The 6,676-nt window shown below is 35.1% G+C and overlaps 1 protein-coding gene across 1 annotated transcript in view; it reads right to left on the reverse strand.

Annotated features, from left to right (window-relative positions):
* THSD7A (thrombospondin type 1 domain containing 7A) overlaps positions 1-6,676 on the reverse strand; it is a 353,421-nt gene that overhangs the window by 346,037 nt on the left and 708 nt on the right.

Genomic DNA, 6,676 nt, shown 5'->3' on the forward strand with positions numbered 1-6,676 from the left:
TATTACTTTTTTATTGCTCGGGTACCTGGGGACTAAATGCAACTTCCTAAACCATTCATTATTTTAATGCGTTCTAAAGTGTCAAGAGTAAACCTCTGATAAAAAAAAAAATAGAAATCTCAACCTTATGATTCATTAGCACCTCTAACTCACACTCTATGATGCTACTGTGATAGGAAAGATATATTTTCCTGAATGCTACTTTCCTGATGCTTCATTAAGGACCACTCTAATGTGCCTTTATATTAATTCCAAGGAAGCCTGTTCTATGTATTTGCCAGTCTGAGAGACTTCTACTCTTCTCATTCCAAAGAGACCCCACTGCCCAGTGTCACCATTCTAACTTACATCAGAGGTTGAGAGGCTTAATTTCCTCCTAAAATGACTCAAGGCACATCACACTTCCCAAATAACATAATCAGAATGTCAGCATCTGATTCCACCACCATCAAGGGAGTTCTTTACATGTAGAAATAAGTCTGGGAGTATACTGTTTTATAGCACTCCTAATCTCAGTCCTCAATGGGGCTTCCATCATTTTGCAAACCAGGTGGCCACTTTTAATTGGCATAAGGAGTGACTGGAGGTACCAGAGTTCAATGAGATATTAAATCTTCACAAATCCACCTGACTTTGATTTTTGATCCAAATAGTCGATTGATTAATTTTGAACACTAACTGTGCTATGTATGCTAAGAAAGAAGGGTAGGAAACCAAGAAATACTGTCATATTTTTAAGTTTATTTAATCACGTAAGAAGTAAAACAAAACAATACACAAACCACAAATAATTCTACTGTGAAATCATTTAATTTGGAAGGCATATGTGACGATGTTAATCGCAAGAATGTGAAAAGTTAGATTCTTGAGACATCTCCTGAGACACTCACAAAATGAGGTATAAAAATTCTAATTAAATAATTCACCCTGAATTTACCACTTAAAACACTTTTATCGTCTCTGGTCCATGTTGTTTACATATAAGTGTTAAATATAAAAGTGTTAATATAAAAGACAAGCATATAATAAAATTCTCTTTCTAGAATTGTTTTGTTTTCCATGGTGTCCCTTAGTTGAAGACAGAAAAATGTGTTGGATCAATAAAATTCCTGCAAGTTATGTCATTTTTAAGGGATAAAAAGATAAAGAATGGGAAGAGAAGTAACATTTTTTGAATGTCTACTATATTTAGGTCATTGTGCTAGATACTTGCTATTTACTACCTATCAAAATGTGACAAATGTACTCTCACTTCAAAACGTCAGTCACCATTTTAAGGTAAGAAAACAAAGTCAGAGAGTTTGAGTAACCTGACCAAACAGAAAGAAGCAAGATTTAAACAGTGGTTTCTGTGATGCCAAAGTCCATGTTCTTTCCATCCCATAATGCTGCCTCCTTTATAATTTGTTAGAGTATTTAGCACTCTAACTTTATCAATTTATAATTTCTAGTTCATTTACAAAAAGAGAGAGAGAGAGAGAGAGATGCTTTAGAGAAAGCTAATGCACATTACTGGGCTGGTGCCAGGTCATAAAATTAAATAGCCATTGTATTATATAACAGAATAATAGCAATAATAAAACTACATTTACTGAAGTTCTAATATGTATCAAGCACTCTACTAGTACATTACATATGTTACTATATTTAATCCTCAGAAAATCTCTATGGAATACATATTACTTATTCATATTGAAGATGGGGGAAAAAAGATTCAGGAAGATGAAATAATTTTATAGGTAACATGGATATGTTTTGATCCACGTTGCTCTGGATTAACTGACATCAAGGCCCACACTGTCTCTATCCTCCGTTTAAAGAGTAACTATCTCATATTCCAAATTAAAGCAAACTGTAAGTATAACTGAAGTGCAAAATGCTCTTATTAAGATAATGCTGCCCTCATGTTACTACTACCTGGAATGACATCCCCCTCACCTTTGCTATTTAATGAACAGTAGGATTAAGACTGATATTTTTTCCATATACATTGTAGAATATTTTATATTAGTACAAGTACATGGAAGAAAAAGAAAAGGATAACACTTATTTTTATTTTATATTGAAGTACGAGATTATTTTATGCCCAATTTACCATGTAAATGACAGTGATTGTCATTAATAGAATAATCTTGCATTGGATGAACCTAGTTCAAAAGCATTTAATGAGAGAAATCATTTCCTTCAGAGAAACTCACACCTGTAAATATCTCATCACCTGAATTCTGAACAATAGCTAGTGTATACCTGCTTCTTGAATTCCAATGTGATTTTATTACTATAAAAATTAATTCAATTACTTCATTAAGACATTTTTGAAAATATATCTTTACGACAGAAGTTGATAGAAATTGAATGAATGTCTTCACTGTTTTCTGTCTGACTCGTGTTAAGTCAACTACATTTTGTTCAATGCAGTGATACTCTTAATTTGGAACTGAAAGGTAAGCCATAGTTATTATTGAAACAAGTCCATATTCTAGAATATCAACAAGTGAAAAATTAACACTTATCAGTATCGATGTTTTACCTCTGTGTGTATGAAATGTTTTCCAATAATTCATATAAAGATAAGTTGAAAGTTACCTTTCAAATGACTGTGACACAAAACTGTTGAAACATTTACTTTCTATATTTTAATAAATATTTTTAATATCTTACATTCTTGGGTTTTCTCTGTTAAAAACAACAGCGTTGTGGAGAGATTTAAAAAAACGCTTGGTTATTCAACTTTATCGATACTACACCTTTTCCACTATCTTGATTATTATTTAATGAAGTTTATATCTCTACCACTCTACTTAAAATGCCCTTTCCTAAAACATTGCTAATTATCTTACCAATCCTTTTTTCATTTGATCTTTTCTGAAATATTTCATAATCCCTTCCCAGCTTTTTAGAAAATTTTTATACTTTTTGCCACCATCTCCTTCATAAAATATCTTCTTCCATTTAGTACCTATTGCCATTTTCCTTGGACCTGTTCTGATCACACTTTCTTAGGCTCTTTCATGAGTTTCTCTACTATAATGGCTCTTTAAATCTCAATATTCTCTGTGAGGTATCCTGTCCCCTTTTTGCAATATTTTTCTTCTTCTAATGATCCCTCTCACTTCCACACCTTAAAATATCACATATTTATAGTTCCAAGCATACTCTTTATCCTAAACTATCTACCTACTAAGTTTCCCATTAGATCTATTCATCCGAATGGATTATTGCTACCTCAAGTTCAGTATCTCTGCATTAAATTGATATTCTTCCTCCCAACCCCAAGAAATCTTCTCTTCCTTCTCTCATGTCCTCTGTCTCAAGAAACTAGGTACAGACAGGATGGAGGTCTTGATGGCAGTAGTTCCTCCTCTCCTCTGAAGACTCTGTCTCTAGGACTCTAAACCTCAGCTAAAACTTCTGTACTGTGACCCCTTGTTCTCGTCTACCCTCCCGACACCAAAACTTCTATGGCCCTAGTTTTGCTCCCGTTTGCCTCTCCGTCCCTCTCCTTACTGACTTCCCAGCTTCTCAACTTACTTCGCTCCATTCTGGGCAAAGAATATGTAAATACCCTGCTCAAAGCTTCCAATGGCTTCCACCTGCTTATAGATTAAGGTTTAACATATTTACCATGGTTTGAAGGTTTTCTTAACAATCTGTCCCGATTTACCTCATTGGCATTAAATCCATCCATTCCCACCAACCATCCTGGGCTTGAGCTGCAGCACTTCCAAGACCAAGGAATGTCGCCAAGCCTTTCACTTTTAGTTTCTCTATTCTTCTGCTTTGAATGGACTCTACTCTTCCCTGAGTGAAGGTCTAGCTCATCCTTCAAATCCAGAGCAACATTAACTCCTCTTGGAAACCCTCCATGGTCCCATTTATAAGCTATACAACCTTTCTGCTCTTGTAGTGTTTTATTTATGAGTATGGTATGCCATGTCGTAATTGTTGTGTATTTACAGAATTATTTGATAGTGAATTTCTTGAGGGCAAGAATGACAATATCCTAGTCAGCCTCTACCATAGTAACTTATACATATAAGTGACACGGTGAGTCCTCAATAACTCTTTGTTATGAGTTGCCTTGACAAAACTTCCATATAATATACATTATATATTAAATTTTCATACAGCATACATTATATATATCACATATCATAAACTTCATGTATTATGTAAATATATACACTATATATGTGCACACATGTTAATACACTATATATTTGTGCATATTTGCATAATGTGTGTTTATGATGTATGTATGCACATATGTATACATAGACATGAAGCACTTGCAGGCTGGAAAAGCCCTTAGATATCACCTTATCTTTTTTTTTTTTTGATCAGCATTTCCAATCAATGAAATTACAAAATAGAAAACCAAGAACCAAAATCATTAAATGACTTTGCCAATGTTCCACAACTTGTTAGGGATAAACACAGTGTTAGAGTTCCTGTCCTAGCTTCTCATCCAGTGTATCTTTCACTACATCACTTTAATTCAATGATCTCACCAATAATTTGACTCCCTATAATCTGCTGTACCAAGACCAAGTTTATTCTACTGTAATAGATATCCTGGACTGTTTCACCTCATTTTCTCTCCCAATTTCCTTCCTGCTCTTTATTTTCATCAAGTGAGAAACACATGAGTCTGTCATCTCTATATTTTCATTTACAGTGTATCCCCCCTTTAAATATTTCCTGGTTCCTTTGATAACTACTCTCAATTCCTTTACTCCTTTACAGATATGGGAAAGTCTCCTTTCCCTCTCAAAAAAAAAAAAAAAATACAGAGGTCATTATTTTGCTCTCCAGTTTAATTCACCTTTTTCTTCACAAAACCAAAGATCGCCATAAAAGAGATGCCATCATCATCCTCATCATACTAGCTTATATCTGCACATGCATGTAACTTTGGAGTTTACAGATTACTTTCTCATAACTCACTCATCTGAAATTCATAACACCATGAATAGTCAGAGAAGATATCATATTTATATGCAGTTGAAAAAACTAGGTATTAAAAGTTAAGTGAACTGTCAACATTCCTGTCGCTAACAAGAGCTGGAACTGGCACTGGAACCAAGGTCTCCACATCCTTGCTCCTGAGAGCTTTCCACTATTTTAAACTGCTTATTGTCTCGTGCTTCCAGCACAACATTTATGTTGACATATACTGGCGCCTATCTCCTGCACAGTGAATGTTGCTAAGACTCTTCTATCTGAATTACCACTTGGCTCTTTTTACTTCAACAGTACAAATTCCAACCAGGCAAGTACTATTTTGTCCAACACTTACTGAGAAGCTCTTACCAAGCACCCAAATAATACCATTTAATGGTAAAATTATAGTTTGATTAGTGTTTGTTATGACTGAGCTTTTGAAAAGTAAAACCATGGCATTAGCTAAATTAGAGATCTTCAACTTTTTTTTAATTGAAATAAATTAATTTGATTCCATCCACTAATTGACTGATCTCTAAATGGCAAGGCTTAACAGGAATGGTTAACACTAATTGAAATGGCTTTTCTAAAAACCAGTGTGTGTTTCTGCATGTGTGCATGTGTGTGTATTTCATGTAACATTGTGAGGCAAATTATGTACTTTAGCTTTAAATAAATTTCTGTTCAATTTTCTCACTACATTGCTGGATAGATGCAACTTCTTTAAAATTTCAGGATGTCAGTATAATTGTAGAGCAGATTGATCTGTCTCTACAGCAGGGAGCTAAAACAGCTGAAGCCAGCAGAGACTCCCCTCTCAGTAACTTGTTTGCAATCCCATGACCAATACACACTCTCCCTTCCTTCTCCTGAATCTTTTTCTTAATGTTAAGTCCTTGCCAAGAAACTCATCATTTATCCCTAACTGTAACCAATGGCAATGATGTTTCCTACTTTATTCCTATAAATATATGAAGTTTTAGGTCTGTTGAAGAATTCTGTGTCCTTTGGAAGAGAAAGGAGCCGCTCCCTGAAGAGGGAGTAGTAATTCCTCACTTGGTATTGTTTTTCTGCCTGTCACTGCCCCACCAGGACCTCTAGTCAGCACTTTGCTGCTTTTATTTGTAGGCTGAAAACAAAGCAAAATTTCTCAAGGCAGGAAAAGTTTAAACCTAAACATCCTAACAATTGTACACTTTAAAAATCTCATAATTCGCTCGTTAAGAACCGAGCTTCACCTGGTCTTGGTGACCTCGCTGGAGCCCCATTCGCCTTTAACTGTCAGAACTGCTCTTGTTTGGCTTGTTTCCACGTGTCCGACATATCACTAAGCTATACTTAACAAATTCAGCTCTATATTCATCTGTATCATGGCAGTGAAGAAATAGTTTGCCTCAAGACAGAATAAAGACCAGAGCTAAACTGCTTGCTTGTTCTTTGCTAGAAATATTTAAGAAACTCCTTGTGGAATGAGAATCCAGAGGTTAAAAATACAGCACTTCATCCTTCATCAGGAAAGTACAGCGTTGGTTGTCCTCATTAGCTACAGATGAGAGAGAGAGAGAGAGAGAGAGAGAGAGTACTTTGAAAACAGCTGTTAGGAGTCAGAGATGATCCGAAGAACCAAGACCCACAGAAATTTGGAAAAATATTGGTATCTTAGTTTGGGTTCCCCCAAAAGGCAGACCCTGAAATAAGAAGTTAAATAGTTTATTCTAAACAGGCGATCCTA

Source organism: Pteropus alecto, unplaced genomic scaffold, assembly GCF_000325575.1.
Source record: "Pteropus alecto unplaced genomic scaffold, ASM32557v1 scaffold21, whole genome shotgun sequence".
Classification (NCBI taxonomy): domain Eukaryota; kingdom Metazoa; phylum Chordata; class Mammalia; order Chiroptera; family Pteropodidae; genus Pteropus; species Pteropus alecto.